Consider the following 25,697-nt stretch of genomic DNA (forward strand, 5'->3'; position numbering starts at 1 on the left):
CTCTCCAACCACGCCCACATTTCAGCGCGGGTCACTTCCAGGAACCCAGGGATCACCACCAAGCCCACCACTTTCACTGAGTTACTCCCCAGTCTCTAGCACGTCTTTATCTCCAACCCTCAGGGACTGGCCTGTCTGTCCCAGCTACTCTCCAAACACGCCCACACTTCAGCGGGAGTCCGTTGCAGGCACCCAGAAATCACCACCAAACTCACCAATTTCACTGCGTTACTCCCCAGTCTCTCTCATGTCTTCACCATCCCTCAGGGACTCTCCCGTCTGTCCCAGCTACTCTCCAACCACGCCCACATTTCAGCTGCAGTCAGCTCCAGGCACCCCGGAATCACCACCAAACTCCCCAATTTCACTCAGTTACTCCTCACTCTCTAGCACGTCTTTATCTCCAACCCTCAGGGACTCTCCTGTGTGTCCCAGCTACTCTCCAACCACGCCCACACTTCAGCGGGAGTCAGTTCCAGGCACCCAGGAAGCACCACCAAACTCACCAATTTCACTCACTTACTCTCCAGTCTCTCTCATGTCTTCACCAGCCCTCAGGGACTCTCCTGTCTGTCCCAGCTACTCTCCAACCACGCACACCTTTCAGCTGGAGTCAGTCCCAGGCACCCCGGAGTCACCACCAAACTCACCAGTTTCACTGAGGTACTCCCCGGTCTCTCTCATGTCTTCACCCCCAGCCCTCAGGGACTCTCCTGTGTGTCCCAGCTACTCTCCAACCATGCCCAGATTTCAGCGGGAGTCAGTTCCAGACACCCAGGTATCAGCACCAAACTCAGCAGTTTCGCTGAGTTACTCCCCAGTCTCTGTCATGTCTTCACCCCCAGCCCCCTGGGACTCTCCTGTCTGTCCCAGCTACTCTCCCACCACGCCCAGATTTCAGCGGGAGTCAGCCTCCCACACTCCGGAATCACCTACAGACTCACAGACTTCACTGAGGTCCTCCCTGGTCTCTCTCAGGTCTTTGCCCTCAGCCCACAGGGACTCCTGTGTCTCTTTCAGCTACTCTCAAAACTTCGCTAGATTCCAGCTGGAGTCAGTTCCAGGCACCCACGATACACCACCGAACTCACGAATTTCACTGACTTACTCCCCAGTCTCCCTCATGTTCTCACCCCCAGCCCTCAAGGACTCTTCTGTCTCTCTCAGCTACACTCCGACCATCTCCAGATTTCACCTGGAGTCAGCTTCCCGCACCCAGGAATCACCTACAAACTCACGGACCTTACTGCAACCCTCCCCCATTTCTTTCACCTCTTCACCCCCTGCCTTCAGGGACTCTCCTGGGTCTCCCAGCTTCTCTCCAGCCTTCCCCAGATTTCTGCCACAGTCAGCCCCAGGCACCCAGGACAACCCTAGACACTCACAGGCCTCACGAGACTATCTCCCTATGACCCGTACCTATACAGGGATGGCTCCCACGCATCCCTCAGTGACCCCAAACCCATCTCCACTTACACTCAGACACTCCCAGGGCCTGACAGCTACTCCCCGTTATTGTCCTTCAGTTCGAAGCCCTGGCCAATCTACTAGCCCACATGACGCAGTTACCTGGCCATTTCTCCACGGTTCCCGTGAGGGCCCCACACCCAGCCGCACAAGAGCCCCTCCTGCATTCCGTCCTCACACGCAGGCCTGTCCATCTACTTGCTACTGTCACACTCTTGCCAGCAGAAGAGGCCCCTGTAATGGCCGATATCACCACCCAGTCTATCCTCACCCCACAGCTGTGCAGCAGGACCCTCCTGCTGGCCCACGTGGCTGCCAGAGCCCAGGCTGGCACGACGCTCCAGCAGGTCGGCGTCCCTGCGGGCCACACTACCGGTGACATGGCTAGCATGACCCTCCTTCCTGGCAGTGACACTGTTGATGTGAACCCCAGTTTCACATCTGTCATTTCTAAATAGGACCATTTTCCCTTTTCGCTCTCCCTTCCATTCACAGGGCTTCTCATTCTCTCTGTTTCTGCCTCCGTTTCAGATATTTACTCACCTTTTGCTCTCTCACTATGTCTGCCGTGGTCTCCATGAGAGTGCGCCACAGAAGATCCCCCCATTAAAAGTCATGAATTGAGTGGCTTTTAGTATACCTGTGGTGGTGCACATTCAATTTTAATTCGCAATCCATTGTAGAACGTCTTATCACCCCCGACCAGAGAAAAACCCTGTAGACATTAGTCACTCCTCATTCTGTCTCAAACCCTCTCCCTGACCCTCAGCCCTAGGTAGCAACTACCTAGTGCGATCAATCCCATATGCATAGATTTCCATATTGTGGACATTTCCTATCAACGGAATTGCACAATAGGTGAGCTGTTATGACTGACACAACACGTAGCACAATATTTTCAAGATTCATCCACATTGTAGGCTTACCCACAGGGGGAAACCATTTTTTGGGGGGTTTTAGTAACACCGGGTGTTTTCTCCTTCCTTTCGTCCTTCTTTCCTTCCTTCCTTCCTTCCTTCCTTCCTTCCTTCCTTCCTACCTTCCTTCTTTCTTTCCTTCCTTCCTTCCTTCCTCCTATTTCTCTCTTACTCCTTCTGCCCTCTCTCTTTCATATGCCTTAGGTGCATCCCACATTCTGCGTTTTTTGGGAGAAATCCTCGACAGGTGCAGGAAAATTGTGTTATTGTAACTATTTACCGCTATCTCTCTTTCACGGCTCTCCATCAGTTGTGAACATCTATTGGTTTATCCCAAGTCACTAAGCATATTTTTATTAGGTACACCTGTTTATCCTTATACAGCTGTTTCTGGAGTATAGGGTCGCATACTCATAAGCCCACTGTAACTCAGAAACGCATCTAATATTCCAATAATCCCATCATAACGTTGAAAAATCATAAATCAAACCACCGTAAGTCACGGTGTGTCCGTGGATATGGGCGTCATCAATTCCATTGTATTCAGTAATGCTGTACACCATTAACAATGGCAGACTGATTGGGAGTGGATATTGATAGCATTATAAAAGTCAGTTATTAGAGGGATACTTCTTTAACCTGACTGAAGAACTGATCTAATGGCTTTAGTACAGTGCATGATTATGTGAGATGTTTTGAGACAGAGTAGTACATTTGTGAATGAAGTTTTTTCACTTAGTAGGAACCATTGTGTGTGGAAAAGTGAGAAAATTGCTTTCTGCTGTAGAGTCTGGCATTCATTGTAGACTTAAGCTTATTTTTCTGTGAGCAAATCTTATTCAATAAAATACTACTCTTTATACTAAAATACAAAAACAGTGGTGATGTGTGGTCATTATGCTCAGCAAACTAATCCAGGGAAAGAAAACCAAACGCCACATTCTCACTTATAATGAGAGCTGAAAAATGAGATCGCATGGACACAGGAAGGGGAACAACACTCACTGGGGCCTTTCGGGAGGCAGAGCGTTAAGAAAAACAGCTACTGCATGCTGGGCTTAATACCTAGGTGATGGGTTGACAGGTGCAGCAAACCACCATGCACACGTTTACCTTAGTAACAAATCTGCACATCCTGCACTTATACCCCAGAACTTAGAAACGAAACGAAACAAAAGAAAACGAAAAAGCAATAGCAAAACGCTAAAGGCAAACTAAAGTTTCAAACTCAGAACGTGACAGACCAATGTGTTTCAAATCTTGGTTCTCAACCCAGGTGCCATAAGGTCAGGATAAATAATTTGATTACATATTGTAAATGAGACATGCAGCAAATGACCAGAGAGATTATTCTCAACATATGTGTGTCTTCTAATTCAATGGTGACGCTATCTACCGGGACATAGCATTAGATTCCAAAGGGCCGAGTCCCGCCAGACAGGCCTCCCACACTAATAACAATGGGAAGCCCTACGTTGTTTTACCTGTGCTTCTCAGCAACTGGCTATAAATCAGGTTGCCACCACTCCCAGATTTAATTGCATTCATTTGCTGGAAGAGCTCACAGCACGCAGGGAAACACTTACATTTGCTGTTCTATTTTAGCGGACATTGCAAAAAGTTCAGAAAGAAATGTGGGGCCCGGCCTGTGGGGAGGGGCGCACTACCTTCCAGGAAGTGTTATCCACAAGCTCTCTGAACCCAGTCCTTTTGGGTTTTTATGGAGACCTCATTCTATAGGCATGATGGGTTAAACCATAGGCTATTGGTCATCCACTCCACCTGAGGCTCTCAACCCTCCCTGGAAATTGGGGTTGAGGCTTTGCCATTCTCAGTCTGACTAAAAGAATTTACCCAAACGGAATTTTAAAACAGATGAGCATAACTGGAATCTTAATTAGATGATTGGATTATCTGGAGCCACACCTTGATATTCCTAACCCGAGCACCCTCATCCAACGAATGCTCCACCCAACTGGCTCCCAAGTCTCTACGTGGTTCCAGAGCAAAAGAATGTTTATACAACGCATATCTCCACCTTTTCTTCAAAGTCTTTTCCCTTACACGGAAAGACTTCTTAAACTGCCATGCATCCGGATCAGGGGGAGGTATTGTTACACCGCAGATCTGTGGATCTCCGGGGTTTGATTGTGGCAAGGATGCTGCTGGTGTCAAAACCACAACGTGGGAACCACAGAACCACTAGTTGGTTTTCAGTGTTTCAGTGCATACAATTCCTAATATATCTGGCCAAGAAAACTTGTAAGTTCTTAGATTGTCCCAAAGGTGGCGCATGAAATCAAAGCAGGAGAACAGTTTCCTACGAGGTGTAGCCTGGGAAAGTTGGGGGTGACTGATGGAAAGGAGGAGTGAAGCTCCGCCCTTTCCGCTGCTAGGCTGCGCCCGAGGCTATTTAAACCCACCCTGGCTGGCCTGTACTCAGATCTTCGCGGAGCGGATCAGCGGCCGGAGCGTTTGGCGGACTCTGCGTGGACTTGGAGCTCACAGCGTCTTGCGACTTGGAAGCGGATTCAGAGGACAGGACAGAACACTTGGGCAAGTGAATCCCTGTCTGTCTGTCTGTCTGTCTGTCTCATTGGTTGGTTGATTTCCATTTTCTTAAGGGGCACATACCTCACACCGCACACACACACACACGCACACACACTCCTTCCTTCTGTGAGTTAGAAAATTAGTAGGGGCCCCTGGGAGCTGCAGGTTTCCTAATCATGTCTGCACCTAAGAACAGTAGGGTCTTGTCTGGCTCTTCTTATGAACGGTCCCCCAGCACGGACTCCCCAAGGTCCATGCGAGCCTCACCCAGCTTCTCCCTCTCCCCTCTCAGAAACTCAGGCTTCAGGGGAAGCTCCTCACCAGGGATCCGGAGCTACCATTCACCATCCCCTAGGGCTTCACCACACTCACCTCTGTCATCACCAGAATCCCACAAGCTCCCATTTCCCTGTCCTCACCGTGATGGGCAATCAATGAAGCCATTGGGCTCTCCCGTGTCCTCCTCTGAGGATCGCTCAGAGTCCCCACGTTCATCAATAATATACCACATGTTCTTACTGCCATCACCCAGCAGCTCACCCCCAGCTCTCGGGGGATCTCCTGTGTCTCCCAGCTACTCTCCAAACAACCCCAGATTTCAGCTGGAGTCAGCCCCCCACACCCGGGAATCACCTACAAACTCACGAGCCTCACGGTGCTCCACCCCTGTGTCTTTCATCTCTTCACCCCCAGGCCTCAGGGACTCTCCTGTGGCTCCCAGTTACTCTCCAGCCATCCCCAGGTTCCTGCGGGAGTCAGCCCCATGCACCCAGGAGTCCCCCAGAGACTCACAGGTCTCGGGAGAATATGAGCGGTCCCCCAGCCCTGACTCCTCAAGATTCATGCCTGCCTCACCCAGCTTCTCCCTCTCCCCTCCCAGAAACTCAGACCCAAGGGGCAGCTCCTCACCAGGGATGTGGAAGTACTCTACATCACCCCGCAGGGCTTCACCACTCTCACATCCATCATCAACAGAATTCCACAACTTTACGTTTCCCTTTCCTAACCAAGCAGGACAGTCACTCATGTCATTGTGTTCTCCCGTGTCCTCCTCTGGAGATTCTTCACAGTCACCTCATTCATCAATAATATACCATATGTTCTTACTGCCATCATCCAGCAGCTCACCCCCAGCCACCCATGACTCTCCTGTCTGTCCCAGCTACTCTCCAACTACGCCCAGATTTCAGCGGGAGTCTCTACCCCGCACCCCAGAAACACCTACAAACTCACAGACCTCAGTGAGATCCTCGCCAGTCTCTCTCACGTCTTCACCCCCAGCCCTTACGGACCCTCCAGTCTGTCCCAGCTACTCTCCAACCACGCCCACATTTCAGCGCGGGTCACTTCCAGGAACCCAGGGATCACCACCAAGCCCACCACTTTCACTGAGTTACTCCCCAGTCTCTAGCACGTCTTTATCTCCAACCCTCAGGGACTGGCCTGTCTGTCCCAGCTACTCTCCAAACACGCCCACACTTCAGCGGGAGTCCGTTGCAGGCACCCAGAAATCACCACCAAACTCACCAATTTCACTGCGTTACTCCCCAGTCTCTCTCATGTCTTCACCATCCCTCAGGGACTCTCCCGTCTGTCCCAGCTACTCTCCAACCACGCCCACATTTCAGCTGCAGTCAGCTCCAGGCACCCCGGAATCACCACCAAACTCCCCAATTTCACTCAGTTACTCCTCACTCTCTAGCACGTCTTTATCTCCAACCCTCAGGGACTCTCCTGTGTGTCCCAGCTACTCTCCAACCACGCCCACACTTCAGCGGGAGTCAGTTCCAGGCACCCAGGAAGCACCACCAAACTCACCAATTTCACTCACTTACTCTCCAGTCTCTCTCATGTCTTCACCAGCCCTCAGGGACTCTCCTGTCTGTCCCAGCTACTCTCCAACCACGCACACCTTTCAGCTGGAGTCAGTCCCAGGCACCCCGGAGTCACCACCAAACTCACCAGTTTCACTGAGGTACTCCCCGGTCTCTCTCATGTCTTCACCCCCAGCCCTCAGGGACTCTCCTGTGTGTCCCAGCTACTCTCCAACCATGCCCAGATTTCAGCGGGAGTCAGTTCCAGACACCCAGGTATCAGCACCAAACTCAGCAGTTTCGCTGAGTTACTCCCCAGTCTCTGTCATGTCTTCACCCCCAGCCCCCTGGGACTCTCCTGTCTGTCCCAGCTACTCTCCCACCACGCCCAGATTTCAGCGGGAGTCAGCCTCCCACACTCCGGAATCACCTACAGACTCACAGACTTCACTGAGGTCCTCCCTGGTCTCTCTCAGGTCTTTGCCCTCAGCCCACAGGGACTCCTGTGTCTCTTTCAGCTACTCTCAAAACTTCGCTAGATTCCAGCTGGAGTCAGTTCCAGGCACCCACGATACACCACCGAACTCACGAATTTCACTGACTTACTCCCCAGTCTCCCTCATGTTCTCACCCCCAGCCCTCAAGGACTCTTCTGTCTCTCTCAGCTACACTCCGACCATCTCCAGATTTCACCTGGAGTCAGCTTCCCGCACCCAGGAATCACCTACAAACTCACGGACCTTACTGCAACCCTCCCCCATTTCTTTCACCTCTTCACCCCCTGCCTTCAGGGACTCTCCTGGGTCTCCCAGCTTCTCTCCAGCCTTCCCCAGATTTCTGCCACAGTCAGCCCCAGGCACCCAGGACAACCCTAGACACTCACAGGCCTCACGAGACTATCTCCCTATGACCCGTACCTATACAGGGATGGCTCCCACGCATCCCTCAGTGACCCCAAACCCATCTCCACTTACACTCAGACACTCCCAGGGCCTGACAGCTACTCCCCGTTATTGTCCTTCAGTTCGAAGCCCTGGCCAATCTACTAGCCCACATGACGCAGTTACCTGGCCATTTCTCCACGGTTCCCGTGAGGGCCCCACACCCAGCCGCACAAGAGCCCCTCCTGCATTCCGTCCTCACACGCAGGCCTGTCCATCTACTTGCTACTGTCACACTCTTGCCAGCAGAAGAGGCCCCTGTAATGGCCGATATCACCACCCAGTCTATCCTCACCCCACAGCTGTGCAGCAGGACCCTCCTGCTGGCCCACGTGGCTGCCAGAGCCCAGGCTGGCACGACGCTCCAGCAGGTCGGCGTCCCTGCGGGCCACACTACCGGTGACATGGCTAGCATGACCCTCCTTCCTGGCAGTGACACTGTTGATGTGAACCCCAGTTTCACATCTGTCATTTCTAAATAGGACCATTTTCCCTTTTCGCTCTCCCTTCCATTCACAGGGCTTCTCATTCTCTCTGTTTCTGCCTCCGTTTCAGATATTTACTCACCTTTTGCTCTCTCACTATGTCTGCCGTGGTCTCCATGAGAGTGCGCCACAGAAGATCCCCCCATTAAAAGTCATGAATTGAGTGGCTTTTAGTATACCTGTGGTGGTGCACATTCAATTTTAATTCGCAATCCATTGTAGAACGTCTTATCACCCCCGACCAGAGAAAAACCCTGTAGACATTAGTCACTCCTCATTCTGTCTCAAACCCTCTCCCTGACCCTCAGCCCTAGGTAGCAACTACCTAGTGCGATCAATCCCATATGCATAGATTTCCATATTGTGGACATTTCCTATCAACGGAATTGCACAATAGGTGAGCTGTTATGACTGACACAACACGTAGCACAATATTTTCAAGATTCATCCACATTGTAGGCTTACCCACAGGGGGAAACCATTTTTTGGGGGGTTTTAGTAACACCGGGTGTTTTCTCCTTCCTTTCGTCCTTCTTTCCTTCCTTCCTTCCTTCCTTCCTTCCTTCCTTCCTTCCTACCTTCCTTCTTTCTTTCCTTCCTTCCTTCCTTCCTCCTATTTCTCTCTTACTCCTTCTGCCCTCTCTCTTTCATATGCCTTAGGTGCATCCCACATTCTGCGTTTTTTGGGAGAAATCCTCGACAGGTGCAGGAAAATTGTGTTATTGTAACTATTTACCGCTATCTCTCTTTCACGGCTCTCCATCAGTTGTGAACATCTATTGGTTTATCCCAAGTCACTAAGCATATTTTTATTAGGTACACCTGTTTATCCTTATACAGCTGTTTCTGGAGTATAGGGTCGCATACTCATAAGCCCACTGTAACTCAGAAACGCATCTAATATTCCAATAATCCCATCATAACGTTGAAAAATCATAAATCAAACCACCGTAAGTCACGGTGTGTCCGTGGATATGGGCGTCATCAATTCCATTGTATTCAGTAATGCTGTACACCATTAACAATGGCAGACTGATTGGGAGTGGATATTGATAGCATTATAAAAGTCAGTTATTAGAGGGATACTTCTTTAACCTGACTGAAGAACTGATCTAATGGCTTTAGTACAGTGCATGATTATGTGAGATGTTTTGAGACAGAGTAGTACATTTGTGAATGAAGTTTTTTCACTTAGTAGGAACCATTGTGTGTGGAAAAGTGAGAAAATTGCTTTCTGCTGTAGAGTCTGGCATTCATTGTAGACTTAAGCTTATTTTTCTGTGAGCAAATCTTATTCAATAAAATACTACTCTTTATACTAAAATACAAAAACAGTGGTGATGTGTGGTCATTATGCTCAGCAAACTAATCCAGGGAAAGAAAACCAAACGCCACATTCTCACTTATAATGAGAGCTGAAAAATGAGATCACATGGACACAGGAAGGGGAACAACACTCACTGGGGCCTTTCGGGAGGCAGAGCGTTAAGAAAAACAGCTACTGCATGCTGGGCTTAATACCTAGGTGATGGGTTGACAGGTGCAGCAAACCACCATGCACACGTTTACCTTAGTAACAAATCTGCACATCCTGCACTTATACCCCAGAACTTAGAAACGAAACGAAACAAAAGAAAACGAAAAAGCAATAGCAAAACGCTAAAGGCAAACTAAAGTTTCAAACTCAGAACGTGACAGACCAATGTGTTTCAAATCTTGGTTCTCAACCCAGGTGCCATAAGGTCAGGATAAATAATTTGATTACATATTGTAAATGAGACATGCAGCAAATGACCAGAGAGATTATTCTCAACATATGTGTGTCTTCTAATTCAATGGTGACGCTATCTACCGGGACATAGCATTAGATTCCAAAGGGCCGAGTCCCGCCAGACAGGCCTCCCACACTAATAACAATGGGAAGCCCTACGTTGTTTTACCTGTGCTTCTCAGCAACTGGCTATAAATCAGGTTGCCACCACTCCCAGATTTAATTGCATTCATTTGCTGGAAGAGCTCACAGCACGCAGGGAAACACTTACATTTGCTGTTCTATTTTAGCGGACATTGCAAAAAGTTCAGAAAGAAATGTGGGGCCCGGCCTGTGGGGAGGGGCGCACTACCTTCCAGGAAGTGTTATCCACAAGCTCTCTGAACCCAGTCCTTTTGGGTTTTTATGGAGACCTCATTCTATAGGCATGATGGGTTAAACCATAGGCTATTGGTCATCCACTCCACCTGAGGCTCTCAACCCTCCCTGGAAATTGGGGTTGAGGCTTTGCCATTCTCAGTCTGACTAAAAGAATTTACCCAAACGGAATTTTAAAACAGATGAGCATAACTGGAATCTTAATTAGATGATTGGATTATCTGGAGCCACACCTTGATATTCCTAACCCGAGCACCCTCATCCAACGAATGCTCCACCCAACTGGCTCCCAAGTCTCTACGTGGTTCCAGAGCAAAAGAATGTTTATACAACGCATATCTCCACCTTTTCTTCAAAGTCTTTTCCCTTACACGGAAAGACTTCTTAAACTGCCATGCATCCGGATCAGGGGGAGGTATTGTTACACCGCAGATCTGTGGATCTCCGGGGTTTGATTGTGGCAAGGATGCTGCTGGTGTCAAAACCACAACGTGGGAACCACAGAACCACTAGTTGGTTTTCAGTGTTTCGGTGCATACAATTCCTAATATATCTGGCCAAGAAAACTTGTAAGTTCTTAGATTGTCCCAAAGGTGGCGCATGAAATCAAAGCAGGAGAACAGTTTCCTACGAGGTGTAGCCTGGGAAAGTTGGGGGTGACTGATGGAAAGGAGGAGTGAAGCTCCGCCCTTTCCGCTGCTAGGCTGCGCCCGAGGCTATTTAAACCCACCCTGGCTGGCCTGTACTCAGATCTTCGCGGAGCGGATCAGCGGCCGGAGCGTTTGGCGGACTCTGCGTGGACTTGGAGCTCACAGCGTCTTGCGACTTGGAAGCGGATTCAGAGGACAGGACAGAACACTTGGGCAAGTGAATCCCTGTCTGTCTGTCTGTCTGTCTGTCTCATTGGTTGGTTGATTTCCATTTTCTTAAGGGGCACATACCTCACACCGCACACACACACACACGCACACACACTCCTTCCTTCTGTGAGTTAGAAAATTAGTAGGGGCCCCTGGGAGCTGCAGGTTTCCTAATCATGTCTGCACCTAAGAACAGTAGGGTCTTGTCTGGCTCTTCTTATGAACGGTCCCCCAGCACGGACTCCCCAAGGTCCATGCGAGCCTCACCCAGCTTCTCCCTCTCCCCTCTCAGAAACTCAGGCTTCAGGGGAAGCTCCTCACCAGGGATCCGGAGCTACCATTCACCATCCCCTAGGGCTTCACCACACTCACCTCTGTCATCACCAGAATCCCACAAGCTCCCATTTCCCTGTCCTCACCGTGATGGGCAATCAATGAAGCCATTGGGCTCTCCCGTGTCCTCCTCTGAGGATCGCTCAGAGTCCCCACGTTCATCAATAATATACCACATGTTCTTACTGCCATCACCCAGCAGCTCACCCCCAGCTCTCGGGGGATCTCCTGTGTCTCCCAGCTACTCTCCAAACAACCCCAGATTTCAGCTGGAGTCAGCCCCCCACACCCGGGAATCACCTACAAACTCACGAGCCTCACGGTGCTCCACCCCTGTGTCTTTCATCTCTTCACCCCCAGGCCTCAGGGACTCTCCTGTGGCTCCCAGTTACTCTCCAGCCATCCCCAGGTTCCTGCGGGAGTCAGCCCCATGCACCCAGGAGTCCCCCAGAGACTCACAGGTCTCGGGAGAATATGAGCGGTCCCCCAGCCCTGACTCCTCAAGATTCATGCCTGCCTCACCCAGCTTCTCCCTCTCCCCTCCCAGAAACTCAGACCCAAGGGGCAGCTCCTCACCAGGGATGTGGAAGTACTCTACATCACCCCGCAGGGCTTCACCACTCTCACATCCATCATCAACAGAATTCCACAACTTTACGTTTCCCTTTCCTAACCAAGCAGGACAGTCACTCATGTCATTGTGTTCTCCCGTGTCCTCCTCTGGAGATTCTTCACAGTCACCTCATTCATCAATAATATACCATATGTTCTTACTGCCATCATCCAGCAGCTCACCCCCAGCCACCCATGACTCTCCTGTCTGTCCCAGCTACTCTCCAACTACGCCCAGATTTCAGCGGGAGTCTCTACCCCGCACCCCAGAAACACCTACAAACTCACAGACCTCAGTGAGATCCTCGCCAGTCTCTCTCACGTCTTCACCCCCAGCCCTTACGGACCCTCCAGTCTGTCCCAGCTACTCTCCAACCACGCCCACATTTCAGCGCGGGTCACTTCCAGGAACCCAGGGATCACCACCAAGCCCACCACTTTCACTGAGTTACTCCCCAGTCTCTAGCACGTCTTTATCTCCAACCCTCAGGGACTGGCCTGTCTGTCCCAGCTACTCTCCAAACACGCCCACACTTCAGCGGGAGTCCGTTGCAGGCACCCAGAAATCACCACCAAACTCACCAATTTCACTGCGTTACTCCCCAGTCTCTCTCATGTCTTCACCATCCCTCAGGGACTCTCCCGTCTGTCCCAGCTACTCTCCAACCACGCCCACATTTCAGCTGCAGTCAGCTCCAGGCACCCCGGAATCACCACCAAACTCCCCAATTTCACTCAGTTACTCCTCACTCTCTAGCACGTCTTTATCTCCAACCCTCAGGGACTCTCCTGTGTGTCCCAGCTACTCTCCAACCACGCCCACACTTCAGCGGGAGTCAGTTCCAGGCACCCAGGAAGCACCACCAAACTCACCAATTTCACTCACTTACTCTCCAGTCTCTCTCATGTCTTCACCAGCCCTCAGGGACTCTCCTGTCTGTCCCAGCTACTCTCCAACCACGCACACCTTTCAGCTGGAGTCAGTCCCAGGCACCCCGGAGTCACCACCAAACTCACCAGTTTCACTGAGGTACTCCCCGGTCTCTCTCATGTCTTCACCCCCAGCCCTCAGGGACTCTCCTGTGTGTCCCAGCTACTCTCCAACCATGCCCAGATTTCAGCGGGAGTCAGTTCCAGACACCCAGGTATCAGCACCAAACTCAGCAGTTTCGCTGAGTTACTCCCCAGTCTCTGTCATGTCTTCACCCCCAGCCCCCTGGGACTCTCCTGTCTGTCCCAGCTACTCTCCCACCACGCCCAGATTTCAGCGGGAGTCAGCCTCCCACACTCCGGAATCACCTACAGACTCACAGACTTCACTGAGGTCCTCCCTGGTCTCTCTCAGGTCTTTGCCCTCAGCCCACAGGGACTCCTGTGTCTCTTTCAGCTACTCTCAAAACTTCGCTAGATTCCAGCTGGAGTCAGTTCCAGGCACCCACGATACACCACCGAACTCACGAATTTCACTGACTTACTCCCCAGTCTCCCTCATGTTCTCACCCCCAGCCCTCAAGGACTCTTCTGTCTCTCTCAGCTACACTCCGACCATCTCCAGATTTCACCTGGAGTCAGCTTCCCGCACCCAGGAATCACCTACAAACTCACGGACCTTACTGCAACCCTCCCCCATTTCTTTCACCTCTTCACCCCCTGCCTTCAGGGACTCTCCTGGGTCTCCCAGCTTCTCTCCAGCCTTCCCCAGATTTCTGCCACAGTCAGCCCCAGGCACCCAGGACAACCCTAGACACTCACAGGCCTCACGAGACTATCTCCCTATGACCCGTACCTATACAGGGATGGCTCCCACGCATCCCTCAGTGACCCCAAACCCATCTCCACTTACACTCAGACACTCCCAGGGCCTGACAGCTACTCCCCGTTATTGTCCTTCAGTTCGAAGCCCTGGCCAATCTACTAGCCCACATGACGCAGTTACCTGGCCATTTCTCCACGGTTCCCGTGAGGGCCCCACACCCAGCCGCACAAGAGCCCCTCCTGCATTCCGTCCTCACACGCAGGCCTGTCCATCTACTTGCTACTGTCACACTCTTGCCAGCAGAAGAGGCCCCTGTAATGGCCGATATCACCACCCAGTCTATCCTCACCCCACAGCTGTGCAGCAGGACCCTCCTGCTGGCCCACGTGGCTGCCAGAGCCCATGCTGGCACGACGCTCCAGCAGGTCGGCGTCCCTGCGGGCCACACTACCGGTGACATGGCTAGCATGACCCTCCTTCCTGGCAGTGACACTGTTGATGTGAACCCCAGTTTCACATCTGTCATTTCTAAATAGGACCATTTTCCCTTTTCGCTCTCCCTTCCATTCACAGGGCTTCTCATTCTCTCTGTTTCTGCCTCCGTTTCAGATATTTACTCACCTTTTGCTCTCTCACTATGTCTGCCGTGGTCTCCATGAGAGTGCGCCACAGAAGATTCCCCCATTAAAAGTCATGAATTGAGTGGCTTTTAGTATACCTGTGGTGGTGCACATTCAATTTTAATTTGCAATCCATTGTAGAACGTCTTATCACCCCCGACCAGAGAAAAACCCTGTAGACATTAGTCACTCCTCATTCTGTCTCAAACCCTCTCCCTGACCCTCAGCCCTAGGTAGCAACTACCTAGTGCGATCAATCCCATATGCATAGATTTCCATATTGTGGACATTTCCTATCAACGGAATTGCACAATAGGTGAGCTGTTATGACTGACACAACACGCACCACAAAATTTTCAAGATTCATCCACATTGTAGGCTTACCCACAGGGGGAAACCATTTTTTGGGGGTTTCAGTAACATCGGGTGTTTTCTCCTTCCTTTCGTCCTTCTTTCCTTCCTTCCTTCCTTCCTACCTTCCTTCTTTCCTTCCTTCCTTCCTTCCTTCCTCCTATTTCTCTCTTACTCCTTCTGCCCACTCTCTTTCATATGCCTTAGGCGCATCCAACATTCTGCGTTTTTTTGTAATATATATTTAATGTACTTTTTGATATTTTATTTACAGTATATAATATGTATTTGGTGTACTTTTACATAATATTATATGTACAATGTATGAAATATATTCACTGTACTTTTTGATATTTTATGTACAGTATATTATATATATTTGGTGTACATTTGATATTTTATGTAAATTATATAATATATATTTGGTGTAGTTTTTGATATTTTACATACAGTGTGTAATATATATTTACTGTAGTTTTTGATATTTTATTTACAGTGTATAATATACATTTGGCATAATTTTTGATATTTTAAGTACAGTATATAAATATATTTAATGTAACTTCTTATATTTTATTTACGGTATATAATATGCATTGGGTGTACATTAAATAATATTCTATGTATAGTATATAAAATAAGTTTACTGCCCTTTTTGATATTTTATGCACAGTGTATAATACATATTTTGTGTGCATTTTCATATTTTATGTGCAGTATAGAATATATATATTGTGTATTTTTTGTTATTTCACATACAGTGTGTGATATATATTTGCTGTACTTTTTGATATTTTATTTACACTATATAATATACATTTGATGTAATTTTTGATATTTTATGTACAGTGTATAAAATATATTTCATGTAGTTTTAGATATTCTAGTTTCGGTATATAATATGCATTGGGTGTAAATTTTGATAATATTATATGTATAGTATATAAAATATGTTTACTGCACTTTTTGATAATTTATGCACAGTGTATAATATATATTTTGTGTACATTTTGATATTTTATATACAGTATGTAATATATATTTACTGTAGTTTTGATATTTTATTTACAGTATACAATATGTATTTGGTGTACCTGTAAATAATGTTCTATATACTGTATATAAAATGTATTTACTGTACTTTTTGACATTTTATGTACAGTATATAATATATATTTGGTGTAATTTTTTCTATTTTATGTACAGTATGTAATATATATTTACTGTACCTTTTGATATTTTCTTTCAGTGTATAATATATGTTTGGTGTATTTAAGACAATATTATATGTACAGTATGTACAATGTTTTTACTGTAATTTTTTATATTTCATTTACTGTATATAACATATATTTTGTGTGCTATTTGATATTTTATGTAGAGTATAGAAAATAATTAGTGTAGTTTTTGATAGTTTATTTGCAGTATATATAATACATATTTGGTGTACATTTTGGTATTTTATGTACAGTATGTCATATATATTTACTGTACTTTTTGATATTTTATGTACAGTATATAATAGGTATTTGGTGTAATTTTTGATATTTTATGTACAGTATATTAAATATAATTACTGTAGTTTTTGATAGTTCCTTTACAATATATATAACAGATATTTGGTGTACTTTTTGATATTTTATGTACAGTATGTAGTATATATTTTCTATACCTTTGGATATTTTAATTACAGTATATAAAATGTATTTGGTGAACTTTTAGTTAATGTTATATATACAATATATGAAATATGTTTACTGTACTGTTTGATATTTTATGTACAGTATATAATATATATTTGGTGTACTTTTGATATTTTATTTAAATTATATAATATATGGTTGATGAAGTTTTTGATATTTTAAATAGAGTGTGTAATATATATTTACTGTAATTTTTGATATTTTATTTACAGTATATAATATACATTTGTTGTAATTTTTGGTATTTTATGTATAGTATATTAAATATAATTACTGTATTTTTTGATAGTTGATTTACAGTATATATAACACATATTTGGTGTACTTTTTGATATTTAATGTACACTAGGTAATATATATTTACTGTACTTTTTGATATTTAATTTACAGTATATAAAATATATTAGGTGTACTTTTAGTTAATATTATATATACAGTATATAAAATATATCTACTGTATTTTTGATATTTTATATACCGTATATAATATATATTTGGTGTACTTTTGATATTTAATGTAAATTATATAATATATATTTGGTGTAGTTTTTGATACTTTACATAGGGTGTGTACCATATATTTACTGTAATTTTTGATATTTTGTTTAGAGTATATAATATACATTTGGTGTAATTTTTGATATTTCATGTACAGTATATTAGATATAATTACTGTAGTTTTTGATATTTTATTTACAGTATATATAACACATAATTGGTGTACTTTTTGATATTTTATGTACAGTATGTAATATATATTTACTGTACTTTTGTATATTTTATTTACACTATATAATACGTATTTGGTGTAGTTTTAGGTAATATTATATATACAATATATGAAATATATTTACTGTACATTTTGATATTTTATGTACAGTATATAATATATATTTGGTGTACTTTTGGTATTTTATGTAAATTATGTAATATATATTTGATGTAGTTTATGATATTTTACATAGCGTGTTTAATATATATTTACTGTAATTTTTGATATTTTATTTACAGTATATAATATACATTTGTTGTAATTTTTGATATTTTATGTACAGTATATTAAATATAATTACTGTACTTTTTGATAGTTGATTTACAGTATATATAACACATATTTGGTGTACTTTTTGATATTTAATGTACAGTATGCAATATATATTTACTGTACTTTTTGATATTTAATTTACAGTATATAAAATGTATTTGGTGTACTTTTAGTTAATATTATATATACAGTATACAAAATATATCTACTGTATTTTTGATATTTTATGTACCGTATATAATATATATTTGGTGTACTTTTGATATTTTATATAAATTATATAATATATATTTTGTGTAGTTTTTGATATTTTACATAGGGTGTGTATTATATATTTCCTGTATTTTTGATATTTTATTTACAGTATATAATATATATTTGGTGTAATTTTTGATATTTTATGTACAGTATATTAAATATAATTACTGTAGTTTTTGATAGTTTATTTACAGTATATATAGCACATATTTGGTGTACTTTTTGATATTTTATGTACAGTATGTAATATACATTTACTGTATTTTTGGGTATTTTATTTACAGTATATAAAATGTATTTGGTGTACTTTTAGTTAATATTATATGTACAATGTATGAAATATATTTACTGTACTTTTTGTTATTTTATGTACAGTATATAATATATATTTGGTGTACTTTTGATATTTAATGTAAATTATATAATATATATTTGGTGTAGTTTTTGATACTTTACATAGAGTGTGTAACATATATTTACTGTAATTTTTGATATTTTATTTAGAGTATATAATATACATTTGGTGTAATTTTTGATATTTCATGTACAGTATATTAAATATAATTACTGTAGTTTTTGATATTTTATTTACAGTATATATAACACATATTTGGTGTACTTTTTGATATTTTATGTACAGTATGTAATATATATTTACTGTTCTTTTGTATATTTTATTTACACTATATAATATGTATTTGGTGTAGTTTTAGGTAATATATATACAATATATGAAATATATTTACTGTACATTTTGATATTTTAAGTACAGTATATAATATATATTTTGTGTACTTTTGATATTTTATGTAAATTATATAATATATATTTGATGTAGTTTTTGATATTTTAAATACAGTGTGTAATATATATTTACTGTACTTTTTGATATTTTATTTACGGTATATAATATACATTTATTGTAATTTTTGATATTTTTTGTACAGTATATTAAATAAAATTAGTGTAGTTTTTGATAATTTATTTACAGTATATATAACACATATTTGGTGTATTTTTTGATATTTTATGTACAGTATGTAATATATATTTACAGTACTTTTTGATATTTCATTTACAGTATATAAAATGTATTTGTTGTACTTTTAGTTAATATTATATGTACAGTATATAAAATATATTTACTGTATTTTTGATATTTTATGTACAGTATATAGTATATATTTGGTGTACTTTTGATATTTTATGTAAATTATATAATATATATTTTGCGTAGTTTTTGATATTTTACATAGCGTGTGTAATATATATTTACCGTACTTTTTGATATTTTATTTACAGTATATATTATACATTTGGTGTAATTTTTTATATTTTATCTGCAGTATGTAATATATATTTAGTGTACCTTCTGATATTTTATTTACAGTATATAATATGTATTTGGTGTACTTTTAGATACTCTTATATGTACAATATAGGAAATATATTTACTGTACTTTTTGTTATTTTATGTACAATATATAATATGTATTTGGTGTACTTTTGATATTTTATGTAAATTATAAATACATATTTGGTGTAGTTTTTGATATTTTATGTATAGTGTGTAATATATATTTACTGTACTTTTGATAATTTATTTAGTGTATATAATATACATTTGGTGTAATTTTTGATATTTTATGTACAGTATATAAAATATAATTACTGTAGTGTTTGATAGTTTATTTGCAGTATATATAACACATAATTGGTGTACTTTTTGATATTTTATATACAGTATGTAATATATATTTACTGTACTTTTTGATAGTTTATTTACAGTATATAAAATGTATTTTGTGTACTTTTAGTTAATATTCTATGTACAATATATGAAATATATTTACTGTAAATTTTGGTATTTTATGTACAGTATATAATATATATTTGCTGTACTTTTGATATTTTATGTAAATTATATAATATATATTTGGTGTAGTTTTTGATATTTTACATAGAGTGTGTAATATATGTTTACTTTACATTTTGATATTTTAGTTACAATATATAATATATATTTGGTGATATTTTTGATAGTTTATCTACAGTATATTAAATATAATTACTGTAGTTTTTGATAATTTATTTACACTATATATATCACATATTTGGTGAACTTTTTGATATTTTAAGTACAGTATGTAATATATATTTACTATAACTTTTGATTTTTTTTACTGTATATAAAATTTATTTGGTGTAGTTTTAGTTAATATTATATGTACAATATATGAAATATATTTACTGAACTTTTTGATATTTTATTTAGGGTATATACTATGTATTTGGTGTACTTATGATATTTTATGTAAATTATATAATATATAATTCGTGTAGTTTTTGATAATTTACATAGAGTCTCTATCATATATTTAGTGTATTTTTGATATTTTATTTACAGTATATAATATACATTTTGTGTAATTTTTGATATTTTATGTACAGTATATTAAATATAAATAATGTAGTTTTTGATAGTTTATTTACCGTATATATAACACATATTTGGTGTACTTTTTGATATTTTATGTACAATATGTAATATATACTTACTGTACTTTTGATATGTTATTTACAGTATGTAAAATGTATTTCGTGTACTTTTAGTTAATCTTATATGTACAATATATGAAATATATTTACTGAACTTTGTCATATTTTATGTAGACTATATAATATATATTTGGTGTACTTTTGATATTTTATGTAAATTATATAATATATATTTGGTGTAGTTTTTGATATTTTACATAGAGTCTGTAGTATATATTTATTTTAATTTTTGAGATTTTATTTACAGTATATAATATACATGTGGTGTAATTTTTGATATTTTATGTACAGTATATTAAATATAAATACTGTTGTTTTTGATAGTTTATTTACAGTATATGTAACACATATTTGGTGTACTTTTTGATATTTTAAGTACAGTATGTAATATACATTTGCTGCACATTTTATATTTTTTTAAAGTATAGAAATTGTATTTGGTGTACTTTTAGTTAATATTATATGTCCTATATATGAAATATATTTACTATACTTTTTGATATTTTATTTACAGTATGTATAATGTATTTGGTGTACTTTTAGTTAATATTATATGTACAATATATGAAATATATTTACTGTACTTTTTGATATTTTATGTAGAGTATATAATATATATTTGGTGCATATTTGATATTTTATGTAAATTATATAATATATATTTTGTGTAGTTTTTGATATTTTACAAAGAGTCTGTAGCATATATTTACTGTACTTTTTGATATTTTATTTACAGTATATAATATACATGTGGTGTAATTTTTGATATTATATGTATAGTATATTAAATATAATTACTGTAGTTTTTGATAGTTTATTTAGAGTATAACACATATTTGTTGTACTTTTTGATATTTTATATAGAGCATGTAATATATATTTACTGTACTTTTTGATATTTTTTTACAGTATATAAAATGTATTTGGTGTAATTTTAGTTAATGTTATATGTACAATATATGAAATATATTTACTGAACTTTTTCATATTTTATGTAGACTATATAATATATATTTGGTGTACATTTGATAATTTATATAAATTATATAATATATATTTTGTGTAGTTTTTGATATTTTACATAGAGTCTGTAGCATATATTTACTGTACTTTTTGATATTTTATTTACAGTATAAAATATACATGTGGTGTAATTTTTGATATTTTATGTACAGTATAATACATATAATTACTGTAGTTCTTGATAGTTTATTTACAGTATATATAACACATATTTGGTGTAGTTTTTGATATTTTAAGTAGAGTGTGTAATATACATTTACTCTATATTTGATTTTTTTTTAAGTATACAAAATGTATTTGGTGTACTTTTAGTTAATATTATATATACAATATATGAAATATATTTACTGTACCTTTTGATATTTTATGTACAGTATATAAGATATATTTCATGTACTTGTGATATTTTATGTAAATTATATTATATATTTGGTGTTGTTTTTGATATTTTACATAGATTGTGTAATATATATTTACTATCTTTTTTGATATCTTATTTAGGGTATATAATATACATTTGGTGTAATTTCTGATATTTTATGTACAGTATATTAAATATAAATACTGGAGTTTTTGATAGTTTATTTACAGTATATATAACACATATTTGGTGTACTTTTTGATATTTTACCTACAGTACGTAATATATACTTACTGTACTTTTTGATATATTATTTACAGTATGTAAAATGTATTTGGTGTAATTTTAGTTAATATTATATGTACAATATATGAAATATATTTACTGTACTTTTTGATATTTTATGTGGAGTATATAATATATAATTAGTGTACTTTTGATATTTTATGTAAATTACATAATATATATTTGGTGTAGTTTTTGGTATTTCACATAGAGTCTGTAGCATACATTTACTGTACATTTTGATATTTTATTTACAGTATATAATATACATGTGGTGTAATATTTGATATTCTATGTACTGTATATTAAATATAATTATGTAGTTTTTGATAGTTTATTTACAGTATAACACATATTTGGTGTACTTTTTTTATTTTATGTACAGCATGTAATATATATTTACTGTACTTTTTGATATTTTATTTACAGTATATAATATGTATTTGGTGTACTTCTGATATATTATGTAAATTATGTAATATATAATTGCTGTAGTTTTTGATATTTTACGTACAGTGTGTAATAAATATTTACTGTACTTTTTGATATGTTATTTAGAGTATGTAATATACATTTGGTGGAATGTTTCATATTTTATGTACAGTATATAAAGTATATTTACTGTACTTTTTGATATTTTCTGTACAGTATATAATATATATTTAGTGTACTTTTTAAATTTTATGTACTGTATGTGATATATATTTACTCTACCTTTTGATATTTTATTTTAGTGTAAAATACATTTTTGATGTTTTTAAGACAATATTATGTGTACAGTATTTTAAATATATGTACTCTAATTTTTGATATTTTATTTACTGTGTATAATATATATTGGGTGTACTTTTTGATATTTGATGTACAGTATATAAAATATAATTACTGTATTTTTTGATAGTTTTTTCACAGTGTATATAATACATATTTGTTGTACTTTTTGATATTTTATGTGCTGTATGTAGTATATCTTTCCTGGATTTTTGATATTTTATTCACAGTATATAATATGTATTTGGTGTACTTTTACATAATATATGTACAATATATGAAATATATTTACGGTATTTTTTGATATTTTAAGTACAGTATATAATAAATATTTGGTGTACTTTTGATATTTTATGTAAATTATATAATATATAATTGGTGTAGTTTTTGATATTTTACATAAAGTGTGTAATATATATTTACTGTACTTTTTGATATTTTATTTACAGTATATAATATACGTTTGCTGTAATTTTTGATATTTTGTGTACAGTATATTAAATATAATTAGTGTAGTTTTTGATAGTTTATTTACAGTATATATAACAAATATTTGGTGTACTTTTTGATATTTTAAGTACAGTGTGTAATATATATTTACTGTACTTTTTGATTATTTTTTACAGTATATAAAATGTATTTGGTGTACTTTTAGTTAATATTATATGTACAGTATATGAAATATATATGCTGTACTTTTTGATATTTTATATAGAGTGTATAATATGTATTTGGTGTACTTTTGATGTATTATGTAAATTATATAATATATAATTGTTGTAGTTTTTGATATTTTACATACAGTGTGTAATATATATTTACAGTAATTTTTGATATTTTATTTACAGTATATAATATACATTTGGTATAATTTTTGATATTTTATGTACAGTATATAAAATATATTTACTGTACTTTTTGATATTTTATGTGCAGTATATAATATATATTTAGTGTAATTTTTATATTTTATGTACTGTATGTGATATATATTTACTCTACATTTTGATATTTTATTTCAGTGTAAAATACATTTTTGGTGTGTTTTAAACAATAATATGTGTACAGTATGTAAAATCTATTTGATCTAATTTTTGATATTTTTTTTACTCTATATAATATATATTTTGTGTACTTTGTGATATTTTATGTATAGTATATAAAATATAATTACTGTATTTTTTGATAGTTTATTAACAGTATATATAATACATATTTGGTGTACTTTTTGATATTTTATGTACAGTATGTAATATATATTTACTGTAATTTTTGATATTTTATTTACAGTATATAATATGTATTTGGTGTACTTTTAGATAATATTATATGTACAATATATGAAATATATTTACTGTAATTTTTGATATTTTATGTACAGTATATAATATGTATTTGGTGTAATTTGATATTTTATGTAAATTATAAAATATATAATTGGTGTAGTTTTTGATATTTTACAGTGTGTAATATATATTTACTGTACTTTTTGATATTTTATTTACAGTATATTATATACATTTGGTATAATTTTTGATATTTTATGTACAGTATATAAAATATATTTACGGTACTTTTTGATATTTTATGTACAGTATATAATATGTATTTGGTGTACTTTTGATATATTAGGAAAATGATATAATATATAATTGTTGTAGTTTTTGATATTTTACCTACTGTGTGTAATATATATTTACTGTACTTTTTGATATTTTATTTACGGTATACAATATACATTTGGTATAATTTTTGATATTTTGTGTACAGTATATAAAATATATTTACTGTAATTTTTGATATTTTATGCACAGTATATAATATATATTTAGTGTATATTTTTATATTTTATGTACTGTATGTGATATATATATACTCTACCTTTTGATATATTATTTCAGTGTAAAATACATTTTTGTTGTGTTTTAAACAATATTATGTGTACAGTATGTAAAATATATTTACTCTAATTTTTGATATTTTATTTACTGTATATAATATATAGGGTGTCCTTTGTGATATTTAATGTACAGTATATAAAATATAATTACTGTATTTTTTGATAGTTTATTAACAGTATATATAATACATATATGGTGTACTTTTTGATATTTTATGTACAGTATGTAATATATATTTACTGTACTTTTTGATATTTTATTTACAGTATATAATATGTATTTGGTGTACTTTTAGATAGTATTATATTTAGAATATATGAAATATATTTACTGTAATTTTTGATATTTTATGTACAGTATATAATATGTATTTGGTGTAATTTGATATTTTATGTAAATTATATAATATAAAATTGGTGTAGTTTTTGATATTTTATATACAGTGTGTAATATATATTAACTGTACTTTTTGATATTTTATTTACAGTATATAATATAGATTTGTTATAATTTTTGATATTTTATGTACAGTATATCAAATATATTTATTGTACTTTTTGATATTTTATGTACAGTATATAATATGTATTTGGTGTACTTTTGATATATTATGAAATTATATTAGATATAATTCGCGTAGCTTTTTATATTTTACATACAGTGTGTAATATATATTTACTGTATTTTTGATATTTTATTTACAGTATATAATATACATTTGGTATAATTTTTGATATTTTATGTACAGTATATAAAATATATTTACTGTACTTTTTGATATTTTATGTACAATATATAATATATATTTAGTGTACTTTTTTATATTTTATGTACTGTATGTGATATATATTTACTCTACCTTTTGATATATTATTTCAGTGTCAAATACATTTTTGGTGTGTTTTAAAAAATATTATGTGTACAGTATGTAAA

This window comes from Pan troglodytes, chromosome 22, assembly GCF_028858775.2.
Source record: "Pan troglodytes isolate AG18354 chromosome 22, NHGRI_mPanTro3-v2.0_pri, whole genome shotgun sequence".
NCBI classification, from domain to species: Eukaryota; Metazoa; Chordata; class Mammalia; order Primates; family Hominidae; genus Pan; species Pan troglodytes.